The sequence below is a fragment of the Cynocephalus volans genome, chromosome 13, assembly GCF_027409185.1.
Source record: "Cynocephalus volans isolate mCynVol1 chromosome 13, mCynVol1.pri, whole genome shotgun sequence".
Taxonomy (NCBI): domain Eukaryota; kingdom Metazoa; phylum Chordata; class Mammalia; order Dermoptera; family Cynocephalidae; genus Cynocephalus; species Cynocephalus volans.
Genome location: NC_084472.1, coordinates 42,559,451 through 42,576,602, shown reverse-complemented (window position 1 = coordinate 42,576,602; position 17,152 = coordinate 42,559,451). Strand labels below are relative to the sequence as shown.

Sequence of the window (17,152 nt, the reverse complement as noted above, 5' to 3'; positions counted from 1 at the left end):
TTTGAGAGCATATTTGGCTTTCTCTAGTTGGTCTTGACTTGGACACTGGGGCCAAAATTCCCAAGCTGGCATTGCTGACCCGATCCTGACTGGTGTGTGCCAACTGCTGCAGTGGTTGTGATTGGGCTTCCTGGACTGATTGCCGTAGAGGCTGTAGTTTGCTTTTCTGGGCTGGTGGCTCCAGGGGTTGTGGTTTGGCTTCCCGAGCTTCTCTGTGGTTTTTGCCCTTTACCCGTTTATACATTCAGCCTCTCACTCTACAAGTGATATGGATGTGTCTAAGGATACACTTTTAAATATATACATACATTTTAAATTTTACAGGCTTACTTGTATAGCGTTTGTATTAATTTCTACATCTACAAGCAATCTAGGATAATCTGTTCCAACACAGCAGGTTGTTAATGTTTCGAACTATATTAATAGGTCCCAAATTTCACCACATTGTCTTTTATTTTCATCTTCATGGTGGTGAGCATCTTCTCCTGTATTCAAGAGTCGCTTGTTTTGGGGGGTCGGGGAGCCACGTTTTCCTATGTGTTCCCCATTTCTCTCCTAAGTCGTTGGTCTTTTTTCACATTGGTGTGTGGGAGCTCATTGGATATAAAGGAAATTGTATGAGTTGAATGTTCTACGAGTTGTAAATATCTCTCCCAGCTCAATCTTTTGACTTTCTCTTTCATTCCTTTTTATTTTTATGTAGTCCCATTCTTCAGTATTTTAAAATCCCAGGAGTTCCCCTCATCCGTTGGATGTAAATATCAGGCCCCCCATCGGATGTCCGAAACCTCGGACAGTACCATCTATTGCAACATGCTCCTGTCCATGTCTTCCACCCACAAATTTAATGTCTTTTTCATCTTCACTAAACATTGTTGCCTAGACTGTGGCCAAAATCTTTGCAGTTTGAGGTGCGACAGCGAAACCAGCATGAATTTCTTTGAACTTCTTCACAATCTCACAGACACAACATTTGTTCTGACAGTACATCTCAGTAACCTCAGCATATAATTTTTTTCCCTTTCCTTACTAAGTAGAGAACTTTCACCTTTTCGCCTAAAGGAAGCACTTTATGGCTTCTATTTGACATATCCGAATTCCCAGCATGACCGCTCTTGTGCGTTGTGGCCATTATTAAGTAAAATACGGCGACTCGGACGCAAACACCGCAATAGGGTGACAGTTGATTTGATCACCAGGATGGCCTCCCAGTCACGAGCGGGCAGGGAGGGTGTACAGGTGGACACACTGGAAAAAGGAATGCTTACGGTATGGAGCGGGGCCATGTGAGGTTTTGTCACACTCCAGAGAACGGCTCGCAATTTAAAACCTCTGAACGGTTTATTTCTGTAATTGTTCATCTGATATTTTCACACCACATTGGACTGCAGGCAACTGATATTAAGGAGAGGAAAACCACAAATAAGGGAGGACTACAGTATTCATAGATGCGCATAGGTGGCCATGCCATTGGAAGCCATTGTTCCTACGGACATTTGCCTACTTCTACGATGCTAGGACACCAAGCACTGTCGACAACCTCAAGGTGCTGAGGGCACAAAAGTTGGAATTCTAGGCCCAGCAAGATTGAGGACCCTGGTCTGGGCCCTGTCCTAGGAATAAATACAGACAACAAGTTAAGTTGCCCAACCTCTGCTACCCATTGCCTATGCGGCCCAGAAAACCCTCAGTCCCTGAAACGGGATTCAGATATTCCTGGACTGCCGGGCCTCGCTCCAGGCGCAAGGCAGAAACAAACCTAAATCACCTCTGTGAGAGGATACCATCATCCTTCATCTCAGATTATTTCTAAAAATAAAGTCTCAATTACACTGCCTGGCACACATGCCAACTTAAGAACAACACAGAGAAGTATGAGGAATAACAAACAATTGAGACAGATCCATGGGGGACTCAACGTACTGAAACTATCGCAACACTTTCGAAAAACTATTTTAGTTAATACCATTTACGATAGTATCCAGAAGACAAATAGTTATAGAAGTATTCAATAAAAGATGTGTAAGAGCTCTGACCTGACAAGGACACTGAAAGCATTAGAACAGCCCAATCCCATTCATTAATATACTCACAAATCCAAAGCAAACTAGGAGCAAATTGAATCAGTGATACGTAATATTCAAGTTCAGTGTGTCTTAGGACTGAGGCAAGGTTGGTTTAGGGTTAGTGAATCACGTGATACAGTCAGTGTGCCACATTGCAAAATAAAGAAATTAGGTCATCATTTCCAAAAGTGCAGAGAAGTGATTCATAAAATGTACAACCTATCGTTGATATTTTTTAAAAAGTAAAAGGAAAGACAAGGACAGGAAACAAAAACCCCGGACAACGTAGGAATAGAAGACAACTGCCTTGACCTGACAAAACGATCTCTACGAAAAACCTGCAGGAAACATAAGACTGACTAATGAAATGCCAAAAGCTTTCCCTTCAAGATTGGGAAAAAGACAATAATGCCTCTTATCCCCACTTCTACGCAACATCTTATTAACGTTGCTGTGATTTGAATGCTTGTCCCCTCCAAAGGTCACGTGGAAGCTTGATCCCCAATGTAGCAGCGTTGAAGGTGGGGTCTTTAAGAGGTGATTGAATCATGAGGGCTATGCCCTCTTGAGTGAATTAATACCATCACGGATGGATGAGTTGGTGGATGGATGGGTTATCACCCGAGTGGCAGCACCAGCTTTATCAGGAGAGAAAGAAGCATATTAGCTCGCTTTGGTCACCCGCACCCTGTGATAAACTGCATTGCCTCGGGTCACTCGGCACATCCCCATCAAGAAGAAGGCCCTCACCAGACAAGCCCATTGAACCTCGGACTTCCCAGCCTCCAAAACTGGACAAACTAAACTCTGTTTCTCTAGATAGACCCAGTTTCGGGTATTCTCTTGTAAACGACAGAGAACTGACTAACACGGAGGTCCTAAGTAGTAAGATGAGACAAGAAAAACAAATACGTGGTGTAAGAATTTTTAAAAAGAGAGAAGGAAGGGAAGAAAGAATTATCCCTGTCTTTGTGCACGGATAATGGAATTACATGTTGAGAAAAGTTCGAAGGCTTCAAACTTAAACTGTGAGGATCAGTAAATGAAGTTGCCAATGTTGCTAAAGTAAGATCAGTGACAAAGGCCGGTTGTAAATCTACAAATCGGTAATAAATATAAAACGAAGTAAAAACCAAGAAACCATTTACAAAGCCCTTTACAGTGCCATGAAAACCTAGAAGAGGAGGAGTGGGTGGGGGGAAGATGAAGTCGTCTCCAAGAACAGCAGTGTGGCATTAGCAAAGGGTTCCAGGTTGTCTGATCAGTTTCCCTTTCCTGGTCCACGTACAGGAAGAATATGGTTCAACAGCAGCCACAGATTTTTAGAAGATGCCCACAAGGCCGCAGCAGTGGTCAGTAGCGAAGTGGTTAATCTTCCTCGCGTAAGAACAGAGCGGAGCACTTAAAACGCAAGACTTACTTAACACTCAGCTTAGCTTCATAATGACTTAGAGTTTGGTCGATTAGTACTTAAAAGTACACACTGTTTACAGCTATTGGTATTTCGATAGATGCGTAAATGTCTGAGCGTTGAAAGTTTAGTAAACTTCAGTTCTTCGGAGCAAAACATCGACGTAATGAAATCTTCAATTTCTCTGGCTTTTTTTCAGCGTCCCAACGCAATTAAGAAGAGCTAAGGCATAGAACAACACTCCTTTAAAAAAGTAGTCAACCACCTTATTAATTAGCTCACACTTACACTAGATACTTTTTAATGTAAAAGACTCACCTAACTTTCGAAAAGCACACCGAAAGACACATGACGATTAATAAAAGTGACTCTGTTTCAGGATTATTTGGCCTGTACACACGAATATGCGAATCAGTCGTGACTTTCCAAAAACCGTTCCTGTGTGTTCATACCAGTTGTGATTTATTTGTCTTTAGTCGTGTGGTCAAACGAAAAACACTGAAGCAGTTCCTTCTCAGAGCTTCCGTGGCTTTCGAGTACTGTAGAGGATCCTTACGCTCAGTTGGGTAAAAACCAAGTAGCGGAGGAATACTGATCGGACATAGCCTCATTCTAGTGGAACATTGAATTTTCTGCTCACTTCAGCCCCACATGTACTAAGATTGGAACGAGACAGAGAAGGTCAGCATGACCCCTGCACAAGCATCACAGGTAAATCTGTGTTTTCCTATCTCTATCTCTTTTTCTACTCTTGATAAAAACTGAATTTCCAAAGTGACATTATTGTTTCAAGGCCAGGCGATCCCAAGTGCAAGCTGCTTCACACTCTGCTGAGGACAAAAGCCATTTTTGAGTCAGCGCCATATCCAAACAGAATTCTAAACGACTCGGTCCTCATCACCTACGGTGGAGCTGAAGACACTGACAAACTCCGTGATTCTAGAAAGGAAAAAGGAGGAAACACTTTTGTTTGGAGTTTGGACAGCTACCATTTTGCAAGCATGGAATCAAATCCCTCTGTACAAGCATCTCTGATAGGCTGTTTACGTTTTTTGTTTGTTTGCTTGTTATTTTAAGAAAGTCGTCAACAAGGTAAAGATCAGTTTAGGATCTGGAGGTCCCTCTGTCCCAAGTCTTTACCTTCCTATTCATTCTGGTCAGTGTGTTCACTGGCTATTCTGATGGCTGAATGTTTACATGACTCTCTCCAGGGATTCTGGAAAGAGGATGAAGGAAAGATTTCTGAGAAATGCTCCCGCCTAGCTTAGGTTAGGGAGGGTATGAAATGCACTGTCCGGCCTACGGATAAGTGGACAATGAAACTGCTGGGTTCTAGGTCTCTGTGTACACCTGTGTGTGTGTGTGTGTGTGTGTCTGTGTGTGTGTGTGTGCGTGTGTGTGCACGTGGAGTGTTTCTACAGCATTGCGGAATTGACTCTGTACGCTATAAAATGCTAAGAGTGGAATTGCTCGGTCAACGCCTATGTGAATTTTTCTTTTCGCTCGATCTTGTCAATATGCTCTACAAACAGGTGGTAGCAATTAGCGTTTCCACCCACTGCATCGGGGAGTACGTGTTTTCGCACACCTTGCTGCCGGTGTCCGGAACTCCACCCACAGAGGTCACTCCTGATTGAGTCCTGGTAAGGCAATCAATCAGTCAAGAGGCGAGGAAGCCCAGGACCAATCACTGCTGGTCATCAGGGCGCGGCTCACAGCCCGGGAGCGGGGCGTGCCGGCTTTATAAGGACGGGAGTCCCGCGCTGAGGCTTCCTTCTACCTCGGACAGCGCTTCGCGGCGGTTCTTCCAGGCGGCGGCTCCGCACCCCCAAGCAAAAGCAGCAGGTCAGCCCGGCGGCGGTCGGCGAGGACCCGCGTGCCCAGACCGAGCTGCTCGCTGTACTGAGGACAGAGCTGCGGCCCAAGCAGCGACGCCCGCCCAGCTGCGCCGACGAGGCTGCGCCCGGGACGGCCATGGCAGCCGACGGGGCGCTGCACGCCGTGGTCAAGCTGCAGGCGCGCCTGGCTGCCCACTCCGATCCCAAGAAGCTGGCGAAATACCTGAAGAAACTCTCCGCCTTGCCAGTGACAGCACACTCCCTGGCGGAGACTGGAGTCCGCAAGACGGTCAAGCGCTTGCGCACACACCAGCACGTGGGCAGCTTGGCCAGGGACTTAGCCGCCCAGTGGAAGAAGTTGCTGGTCGTGGCGCGGGACACCCGGCCTGAACAACTGGCCTTGGAGGAGAGCCGTTCCCGAAAGCGCCCCAGGGAGGAGTTTCCGAAGGAGCCGAAGGTGCAGGGCGCCTGCCCAGAAAGCCACGGAGCCTCCGAGAGCCCATCCGACGGCACGGAGCGCGGACACAGAAAGCACAGGAGACTCTCGCAGCTCCAAACACCTCCCAAGGGGTCTCCCGGTGGCGACAGGAGAGGCGGGAGCACCAAGCGCTACACAGTTGCACTGGCTTCCTCCTCAGACTGGGCGTCTTCCGGCGATGGCCACATCCGGATCCGTCTGTCCCTTGCCGGTCCTCACCAGATGTGCGTGGACCATTGCGTGCCCCTGGAGGAGGAGGGCCCCGAGCCCGCTGTTCTCCGCCAGAAGCCTGGAAAAGGCCACGCTGATGCCCCTCAGGGCAGTCCGGGACTCCGTCAAGAGGGACACCTGGGCAAACCCCGGGGGCAAGGGGCCGTCGTGAGCCCAAGCCCGGCGCAGGTATCTTCCCACAGGCAGAAAGGCCCGGCGGGGGCTGGGGACGACGAGATGTTCCCTGCTGGATTCAGCCAGAAATCCCACAAGGCCTTCTCCCCAGAGGAAGGTCCAAGGGCCATCTCGGGGGACAGTACCAAGGACAAACCGCCCTCTAGGCGGGCCAGGAGAGAGAAGGCATCGGAGCTCGGTTGCGTTCCCTCTCTACCCGCCTTGGACGCTGCTCGGGACAACCACCTAGAGGAGAAGAGGGACAAAGACTCTGACGAACCCAAAGCAGATGAAACAAAGAAGCCAAGCCCAGAAAGCTTAGACACAGGAGAGGGCGCAGGAGGCCTGCTGCCCACGGTGCCAGGCAAGCTTTCCAACAAGCTCAGCACTCGAGAAGGGATACGCAGACCTTCCACCTGGGAGAGCTCCCTCCCTGAAGAGGAGGAGTTGGCAGATATGGAGGCTGACTCTGAGCAGCCTGCTGTGCCCTTTGAGGCATACTCCACCTATGGCCGGCCTTGGAAGGGAAAGGAAAGGACGGTGAAAACTCTGGCCACTACTCTGAGAGTCAAAGACCTTCACGAGACGGACTCTAAACGCACTCGTGAAAATGGGAGCCTGCTTCCCAGACTAGCCAAGGTGCAGGAAAATGAGACAGAGGAGCCGCCACCGCCCGGAGCGCACGTAGCCAAGCTGAAAAGGGTCCCCACCGACGCCCCGCCGGTGCTGCCAGACCTCCCGTTACCCGGGATGCGGGCCAGTGACAGGGCACTGTCTGTCCTTGAACTGATGTCCTCCTTCCCGCCAGAGATACACGCACTCCCTTCCCCCCAGCAAGAAGAAGAGGGTGGATTTCCTACGGGACGCAGAAGGAACTCGAAGATGCCGGTGTACTCGGGCCCCAGGAGCGCCGGCCTGCCTAGAACCGTGACTGCGTGTGAGCGGCGGGTGTGGGCCCTCGGGACCAGCGTCCCTGCTGTCCGGGAAGCGGGGGGAGACCCGTGTCCTGCTCCGGAGCCCGCGTGGAAGGGGTGCACGCCCGATCAGCCAGGTCGCATCATCGAGAAATACAATCCCACACTAGCGAAAGAAACGGGCCACTTATGGAAAAGGCGCTGTCAACGAGACTTTAAGGAAGCCCGGCCGGAGGAGCACGAGTCGTGGCGGGAGATGTACCTGCGGCTCCGGGAGGCCCGAGAGCGGCGGCTCCGGCTGGTGACGATGAAGATCCGCTCTGCACGCGCCGAGAGGCCCAGAGGCCGACAGACACAGATGATCTTCTTCCACTCTGTGCTCGACAAGCCTTGTGAGGTTCCCAGGAGGCAGGAAAAGCCTGCCTCGGGAGGAGCGGCCATCCCCGATAAAGCCGAGGTGCAGCCGGCCCCACGCCCACAGGAGAGCAGCCGGCCCCCCTCCAGCAGCACCGGTGGCCACAGCCGCTTTCACCCGCTCCCTGCGAGGCCCCCCTCCTGCGGCCCCAGCACCAGGAAAGCCGCCGCCAAGAAAGTAGCCCCGCTCATGGCCAAGACGATCCGAGATTACAGGAACACATACTCCCGCCGATGAGCCGAGGACTCGCATTGGACAGAGAACTCGGGGGGCGGTGGGGTGGTTGGGAAGGAATTCAAAGGCGATTCGAGTCGGGGAATGGGACTTGCAAAGGACACTGGCGTCTTTCGTTGGTGGGACCTCCTGGATCTGAATCCTGCAGTTTTCACGCGTTGCACCTGGGACGCTGCCGCCCTGCTTGGTGGACGCTTCAGAATCCCCAAGCTCTGAATCCTCAGTCTCGCAGCAGGTTTTAACACCAATTGCACTGAGGATGTTAACTAGCCTCTTTGGAAAGAAGGACAGAGTTTTAACCAATCCATATCGTCCCCAGATCGTGTTCATATTTGTAAATAAAATGATATACAAGAGATTGGCCGTCTCTCTCTCCTTTGTCCATCCTGGAGCAGATAAGGCTTTCTTGGACTCAATCCTAGAGTCCTCAAAGTAGTCCCCCCCTCCCCTCCCCCCTTGCGTGCAGTTTCGCGTTCCCAGTTTCAGTTTTCCTCTGTCCACCAAGGTCCCAAAATATCAAATGGAAAATTTCAGAAACGAACAAGGCAGAAATTTGAAGTTGCAGGCTCTTCAGAGCAGTGCGATGAAATCTCGCATGCGCAGCCTGCCTGGCCGGGACGTGAGTCATCCCTTTGTGCTACACGTCCACGCCCTAGATGCTCCCGGGCCACTGCTCACTTAGTAACCATCTCCGTTTTCAGACCGACTGTCGCCACATTGCAGAGCTTGCGTTTAAGTCACACTTCTTTTCCTTCGTAATGGCCACCGAGTGCAAGAGGAGTGATGCGGGCAATTCGCATATGCCAAAGAGAAGCCGTAAAGGGCTTCCTTTACCCGAAAAGGTGAAAAGTCCTGGACTTCATAAGGAAAGGGGAAAATCATATGTGAGGGTTGCAAAGATCTCCCATGAAAGCAAGTCTTCCTTCTGCGAAGCTGTGAAGAAGGAAAGGAAACTTCGTGCCGTCGCACATCCAACTGCGATCCTTTCGGCCTCGCTGCACGATGGCTGCTTGGTTAGGATGGAAATGGCATTCGATTTGCGGGTGGAAGAAACGAAAAGAAACGTGCTCCCTTTGACGGCAACTGGGTTTGCTACTATCTGTGGCTTTATGTATCCACCGGCGTCTTGAAACGTCTATCCTGGACGTCAGGGACACCTGTTCACGGACACAGATGCACACATGCGCGCGCACACGCATAGAGGCAGGTGTGTTTGTGGGATAAAATCCTACAAGTGAAATCGCTCTATCAAAGAATATGAATATATTTTTCATACATGCAAGTTTAGTAGAAGGGATTTGTGGAAATAAATGAAAAAGACGCAAGCAAAAACAAACAGACTGTTTAGAAAACGCTCGCTGTACATATACATAGAAAGCAAGGGAGTCAGAAACCATCGGTCGCATTTGGCAAACTCAAAGGTAGGCGGGGGAGTAGCAAAGTTCTCTATCAAAAAGGAAGGAGGGTTCCGGGTATTTTCGGATTGGAGGTTGTTGACTTGGGGAAGCTGTAAGCAGGCTAACTGGAAGCAGAGCATCTGACGCGATTGGTTTTGAGAGCATATTTGGCTTTCTCTAGTTGGTCTTGACTTGGACACTGGGGCCAAAATTCCCAAGCTGGCATTGCTGACCCGATCCTGACTGGTGTGTGCCAACTGCTGCAGTGGTTGTGATTGGGCTTCCTGGACTGATTGCCGTAGAGGCTGTAGTTTGCTTTTCTGGGCTGGTGGCTCCAGGGGTTGTGGTTTGGCTTCCCGAGCTTCTCTGTGGTTTTTGCCCTTTACCCGTTTATACATTCAGCCTCTCACTCTACAAGTGATATGGATGTGTCTAAGGATACACTTTTAAATATATACATACATTTTAAATTTTACAGGCTTACTTGTATAGCGTTTGTATTAATTTCTACATCTACAAGCAATCTAGGATAATCTGTTCCAACACAGCAGGTTGTTAATGTTTCGAACTATATTAATAGGTCCCAAATTTCACCACATTGTCTTTTATTTTCATCTTCATGGTGGTGAGCATCTTCTCCTGTATTCAAGAGTCGCTTGTTTTGGGGGGTCGGGGAGCCACGTTTTCCTATGTGTTCCCCATTTCTCTCCTAAGTCGTTGGTCTTTTTTCACATTGGTGTGTGGGAGCTCATTGGATATAAAGGAAATTGTATGAGTTGAATGTTCTACGAGTTGTAAATATCTCTCCCAGCTCAATCTTTTGACTTTCTCTTTCATTCCTTTTTATTTTTATGTAGTCCCATTCTTCAGTATTTTAAAATCCCAGGAGTTCCCCTCATCCGTTGGATGTAAATATCAGGCCCCCCATCGGATGTCCGAAACCTCGGACAGTACCATCTATTGCAACATGCTCCTGTCCATGTCTTCCACCCACAAATTTAATGTCTTTTTCATCTTCACTAAACATTGTTGCCTAGACTGTGGCCAAAATCTTTGCAGTTTGAGGTGCGACAGCGAAACCAGCATGAATTTCTTTGAACTTCTTCACAATCTCACAGACACAACATTTGTTCTGACAGTACATCTCAGTAACCTCAGCATATAATTTTTTTCCCTTTCCTTACTAAGTAGAGAACTTTCACCTTTTCGCCTAAAGGAAGCACTTTATGGCTTCTATTTGACATATCCGAATTCCCAGCATGACCGCTCTTGTGCGTTGTGGCCATTATTAAGTAAAATACGGCGACTCGGACGCAAACACCGCGATAGGGTGACAGTTGATTTGATCACCAGGATGGCCTCCCAGTCACGAGCGGGCAGGGAGGGTGTACAGGTGGACACACTGGAAAAAGGAATGCTTACGGTATGGAGCGGGGCCATGTGAGGTTTTGTCACACTCCAGAGAACGGCTCGCAATTTAAAACCTCTGAACGGTTTATTTCTGTAATTGTTCATCTGATATTTTCACACCACATTGGACTGCAGGCAACTGATATTAAGGAGAGGAAAACCACAAATAAGGGAGGACTACAGTATTCATAGATGCGCATAGGTGGCCATGCCATTGGAAGCCATTGTTCCTACGGACATTTGCCTACTTCTACGATGCTAGGACACCAAGCACTGTCGACAACCTCAAGGTGCTGAGGGCACAAAAGTTGGAATTCTAGGCCCAGCAAGATTGAGGACCCTGGTCTGGGCCCTGTCCTAGGAATAAATACAGACAACAAGTTAAGTTGCCCAACCTCTGCTACCCATTGCCTATGCGGCCCAGAAAACCCTCAGTCCCTGAAACGGGATTCAGATATTCCTGGACTGCCGGGCCTCGCTCCAGGCGCAAGGCAGAAACAAACCTAAATCACCTCTGTGAGAGGATACCATCATCCTTCATCTCAGATTATTTCTAAAAATAAAGTCTCAATTACACTGCCTGGCACACATGCCAACTTAAGAACAACACAGAGAAGTATGAGGAATAACAAACAATTGAGACAGATCCATGGGGGACTCAACGTACTGAAACTATCGCAACACTTTCGAAAAACTATTTTAGTTAATACCATTTACGATAGTATCCAGAAGACAAATAGTTATAGAAGTATTCAATAAAAGATGTGTAAGAGCTCTGACCTGACAAGGACACTGAAAGCATTAGAACAGCCCAATCCCATTCATTAATATACTCACAAATCCAAAGCAAACTAGGAGCAAATTGAATCAGTGATACGTAATATTCAAGTTCAGTGTGTCTTAGGACTGAGGCAAGGTTGGTTTAGGGTTAGTGAATCACGTGATACAGTCAGTGTGCCACATTGCAAAATAAAGAAATTAGGTCATCATTTCCAAAAGTGCAGAGAAGTGATTCATAAAATGTACAACCTATCGTTGATATTTTTTAAAAAGTAAAAGGAAAGACAAGGACAGGAAACAAAAACCCCGGACAACGTAGGAATAGAAGACAACTGCCTTGACCTGACAAAACGATCTCTACGAAAAACCTGCAGGAAACATAAGACTGACTAATGAAATGCCAAAAGCTTTCCCTTCAAGATTGGGAAAAAGACAATAATGCCTCTTATCCCCACTTCTACGCAACATCTTATTAACGTTGCTGTGATTTGAATGCTTGTCCCCTCCAAAGGTCACGTGGAAGCTTGATCCCCAATGTAGCAGCGTTGAAGGTGGGGTCTTTAAGAGGTGATTGAATCATGAGGGCTATGCCCTCTTGAGTGAATTAATACCATCACGGATGGATGAGTTGGTGGATGGATGGGTTATCACCCGAGTGGCAGCACCAGCTTTATCAGGAGAGAAAGAAGCATATTAGCTCGCTTTGGTCACCCGCACCCTGTGATAAACTGCATTGCCTCGGGTCACTCGGCACATCCCCATCAAGAAGAAGGCCCTCACCAGACAAGCCCATTGAACCTCGGACTTCCCAGCCTCCAAAACTGGACAAACTAAACTCTGTTTCTCTAGATAGACCCAGTTTCGGGTATTCTCTTGTAAACGACAGAGAACTGACTAACACGGAGGTCCTAAGTAGTAAGATGAGACAAGAAAAACAAATACGTGGTGTAAGAATTTTTAAAAAGAGAGAAGGAAGGGAAGAAAGAATTATCCCTGTCTTTGTGCACGGATAATGGAATTACATGTTGAGAAAAGTTCGAAGGCTTCAAACATAAACTGTGAGGATCAGTAAATGAAGTTGCCAATGTTGCTAAAGTAAGATCAGTGACAAAGGCCGGTTGTAAATCTACAAATCGGTAATAAATATAAAACGAAGTAAAAACCAAGAAACCATTTACAAAGCCCTTTACAGTGCCATGAAAACCTAGAAGAGGAGGAGTGGGTGGGGGGAAGATGAAGTCGTCTCCAAGAACAGCAGTGTGGCATTAGCAAAGGGTTCCAGGTTGTCTGATCAGTTTCCCTTTCCTGGTCCACGTACAGGAAGAATATGGTTCAACAGCAGCCACAGATTTTTAGAAGATGCCCACAAGGCCGCAGCAGTGGTCAGTAGCGAAGTGGTTAATCTTCCTCGCGTAAGAACAGAGCGGAGCACTTAAAACGCAAGACTTACTTAACACTCAGCTTAGCTTCATAATGACTTAGAGTTTGGTCGATTAGTACTTAAAAGTACACACTGTTTACAGCTATTGGTATTTCGATAGATGCGTAAATGTCTGAGCGTTGAAAGTTTAGTAAACTTCAGTTCTTCGGAGCAAAACATCGACGTAATGAAATCTTCAATTTCTCTGGCTTTTTTTCAGCGTCCCAACGCAATTAAGAAGAGCTAAGGCATAGAACAACACTCCTTTAAAAAAGTAGTCAACCACCTTATTAATTAGCTCACACTTACACTAGATACTTTTTAATGTAAAAGACTCACCTAACTTTCGAAAAGCACACCGAAAGACACATGACGATTAATAAAAGTGACTCTGTTTCAGGATTATTTGGCCTGTACACACGAATATGCGAATCAGTCGTGACTTTCCAAAAACCGTTCCTGTGTGTTCATACCAGTTGTGATTTATTTGTCTTTAGTCGTGTGGTCAAACGAAAAACACTGAAGCAGTTCCTTCTCAGAGCTTCCGTGGCTTTCGAGTACTGTAGAGGATCCTTACGCTCAGTTGGGTAAAAACCAAGTAGCGGAGGAATACTGATCGGACATAGCCTCATTCTAGTGGAACATTGAATTTTCTGCTCACTTCAGCCCCACATGTACTAAGATTGGAACGAGACAGAGAAGGTCAGCATGACCCCTGCACAAGCATCACAGGTAAATCTGTGTTTTCCTATCTCTATCTCTTTTTCTACTCTTGATAAAAACTGAATTTCCAAAGTGACATTATTGTTTCAAGGCCAGGCGATCCCAAGTGCAAGCTGCTTCACACTCTGCTGAGGACAAAAGCCATTTTTGAGTCAGCGCCATATCCAAACAGAATTCTAAACGACTCGGTCCTCATCACCTACGGTGGAGCTGAAGACACTGACAAACTCCGTGATTCTAGAAAGGAAAAAGGAGGAAACACTTTTGTTTGGAGTTTGGACAGCTACCATTTTGCAAGCATGGAATCAAATCCCTCTGTACAAGCATCTCTGATAGGCTGTTTACGTTTTTTGTTTGTTTGCTTGTTATTTTAAGAAAGTCGTCAACAAGGTAAAGATCAGTTTAGGATCTGGAGGTCCCTCTGTCCCAAGTCTTTACCTTCCTATTCATTCTGGTCAGTGTGTTCACTGGCTATTCTGATGGCTGAATGTTTACATGACTCTCTCCAGGGATTCTGGAAAGAGGATGAAGGAAAGATTTCTGAGAAATGCTCCCGCCTAGCTTAGGTTAGGGAGGGTATGAAATGCACTGTCCGGCCTACGGATAAGTGGACAATGAAACTGCTGGGTTCTAGGTCTCTGTGTACACCTGTGTGTGTGTGTGTGTGTGTGTGTGTGTGTGTGTGTGTGCGTGTGTGTGCACGTGGAGTGTTTCTACAGCATTGCGGAATTGACTCTGTACGCTATAAAATGCTAAGAGTGGAATTGCTCGGTCAACGCCTATGTGAATTTTTCTTTTCGCTCGATCTTGTCAATATGCTCTACAAACAGGTGGTAGCAATTAGCGTTTCCACCCACTGCATCGGGGAGTACGTGTTTTCGCACACCTTGCTGCCGGTGTCCGGAACTCCACCCACAGAGGTCACTCCTGATTGAGTCCTGGTAAGGCAATCAATCAGTCAAGAGGCGAGGAAGCCCAGGACCAATCACTGCTGGTCATCAGGGCGCGGCTCACAGCCCGGGAGCGGGGCGTGCCGGCTTTATAAGGACGGGAGTCCCGCGCTGAGGCTTCCTTCTACCTCGGACAGCGCTTCGCGGCGGTTCTTCCAGGCGGCGGCTCCGCACCCCCAAGCAAAAGCAGCAGGTCAGCCCGGCGGCGGTCGGCGAGGACCCGCGTGCCCAGGCCGAGCTGCTCGCTGTACTGAGGACAGAGCTGCGGCCCAAGCAGCGACGCCCGCCCAGCTGCGCCGACGAGGCTGCGCCCGGGACGGCCATGGCAGCCGACGGGGCGCTGCACGCCGTGGTCAAGCTGCAGGCGCGCCTGGCTGCCCACTCCGATCCCAAGAAGCTGGCGAAATACCTGAAGAAACTCTCCGCCTTGCCAGTGACAGCACACTCCCTGGCGGAGACTGGAGTCCGCAAGACGGTCAAGCGCTTGCGCACACACCAGCACGTGGGCAGCTTGGCCAGGGACTTAGCCGCCCAGTGGAAGAAGTTGCTGGTCGTGGCGCGGGACACCCGGCCTGAACAACTGGCCTTGGAGGAGAGCCGTTCCCGAAAGCGCCCCAGGGAGGAGTTTCCGAAGGAGCCGAAGGTGCAGGGCACCTGCCCAGAAAGCCACGGAGCCTCCGAGAGCCCATCCGACGGCACGGAGCGCGGACACAGAAAGCACAGGAGACTCTCGCAGCTCCAAACACCTCCCAAGGGGTCTCCCGGTGGCGACAGGAGAGGCGGGAGCACCAAGCGCTACACAGTTGCACTGGCTTCCTCCTCAGACTGGGCGTCTTCCGGCGATGGCCACATCCGGATCCGTCTGTCCCTTGCCGGTCCTCACCAGATGTGCGTGGACCATTGCGTGCCCCCGGAGGAGGAGGGCCCCGAGCCCGCTGTTCTCCGCCAGAAGCCTGGAAAAGGCCACGCTGATGCCCCTCAGGGCAGTCCGGGACTCCGTCAAGAGGGACACCTGGGCAAACCCCGGGGGCAAGGGGCCGTCGTGAGCCCAAGCCCGGCGCAGGTATCTTCCCACAGGCAGAAAGGCCCGGCGGGGGCTGGGGACGACGAGATGTTCCCTGCTGGATTCAGCCAGAAATCCCACAAGGCCTTCTCCCCAGAGGAAGGTCCAAGGGCCATCTCGGGGGACAGTACCAAGGACAAACCGCCCTCTAGGCGGGCCAGGAGAGAGAAGGCATCGGAGCTCGGTTGCGTTCCCTCTCTACCCGCCTTGGACGCTGCTCGGGACAACCACCTAGAGGAGAAGAGGGACAAAGACTCTGACGAACCCAAAGCAGACGAAACAAAGAAGCCAAGCCCAGAAAGCTTAGACACAGGAGAGGGCGCAGGAGGCCTGCTGCCCACGGTGCCAGGCAAGCTTTCCAACAAGCTCAGCACTCGAGAAGGGATACGCAGACCTTCCACCTGGGAGAGCTCCCTCCCTGAAGAGGAGGAGTTGGCAGATATGGAGGCTGACTCTGAGCAGCCTGCTGTGCCCTTTGAGGCATACTCCACCTATGGCCGGCCTTGGAAGGGAAAGGAAAGGACGGTGAAAACTCTGGCCACTACTCTGAGAGTCAAAGACCTTCACGAGACGGACTCTAAACGCACTCGTGAAAATGGGAGCCTGCTTCCCAGACTAGCCAAGGTGCAGGAAAATGAGACAGAGGAGCCGCCACCGCCCGGAGCGCACGTAGCCAAGCTGAAAAGGGTCCCCACCGACGCCCCGCCGGTGCTGCCAGACCTCCCGTTACCCGGGATGCGGGCCAGTGACAGGGCACTGTCTGTCCTTGAACTGATGTCCTCCTTCCCGCCAGAGATACACGCACTCCCTTCCCCCCAGCAAGAAGAAGAGGGTGGATTTCCTACGGGACGCAGAAGGAACTCGAAGATGCCGGTGTACTCGGGCCCCAGGAGCGCCGGCCTGCCTAGAACCGTGACTGCGTGTGAGCGGCGGGTGTGGGCCCTCGGGACCAGCGTCCCTGCTGTCCGGGAAGCGGGGGGAGACCCGTGTCCTGCTCCGGAGCCCGCGTGGAAGGGGTGCACGCCCGATCAGCCAGGTCGCATCATCGAGAAATACAATCCCACACTAGCGAAAGAAACGGGCCACTTATGGAAAAGGCGCTGTCAACGAGACTTTAAGGAAGCCCGGCCGGAGGAGCACGAGTCGTGGCGGGAGATGTACCTGCGGCTCCGGGAGGTCCGAGAGCGGCGGCTCCGGCTGGTGACGATGAAGATCCGCTCTGCACGCGCCGAGAGGCCCAGAGGCCGACAGACACAGATGATCTTCTTCCACTCTGTGCTCGACAAGCCTTGTGAGGTTCCCAGGAGGCAGGAAAAGCCTGCCTCGGGAGGAGCGGCCATCCCCGATAAAGCCGAGGTGCAGCCGGCCCCACGCCCACAGGAGAGCAGCCGGCCCCCCTCCAGCAGCACCGGTGGCCACAGCCGCTTTCACCCGCTCCCTGCGAGGCCCCCCTCCTGCGGCCCCAGCACCAGGAAAGCCGCCGCCAAGAAAGTAGCCCCGCTCATGGCCAAGACGATCCGAGATTACAGGAACACATACTCCCGCCGATGAGCCGAGGACTCGCATTGGACAGAGAACTCGGGGGGCGGTGGGGTGGTTGGGAAGGAATTCAAAGGCGATTCGAGTCGGGGAATGGGACTTGCAAAGGACACTGGCGTCTTTCGTTGGT

The 17,152-nt window shown here is 50.2% G+C and overlaps 2 non-coding genes across 2 annotated transcripts; both read left to right on the top strand.

Annotated features, from left to right (window-relative positions):
• The first annotated feature begins 4,111 nt into the window (after window positions 1-4,111).
• On the top strand, window positions 4,112-4,216 carry LOC134362293 (U6 spliceosomal RNA). The gene has a single exon (XR_010021571.1). It is a non-coding gene; the product is annotated as a U6 spliceosomal RNA (small nuclear RNA).
• Window positions 4,217-13,402: 9,186 nt separating this feature from the next.
• LOC134362292 (U6 spliceosomal RNA) lies at window positions 13,403-13,507 on the top strand. Its single transcript, XR_010021570.1, has one exon. It is a non-coding gene; the product is annotated as a U6 spliceosomal RNA (small nuclear RNA).
• The last annotated feature ends 3,645 nt before the right edge of the window (window positions 13,508-17,152 follow it).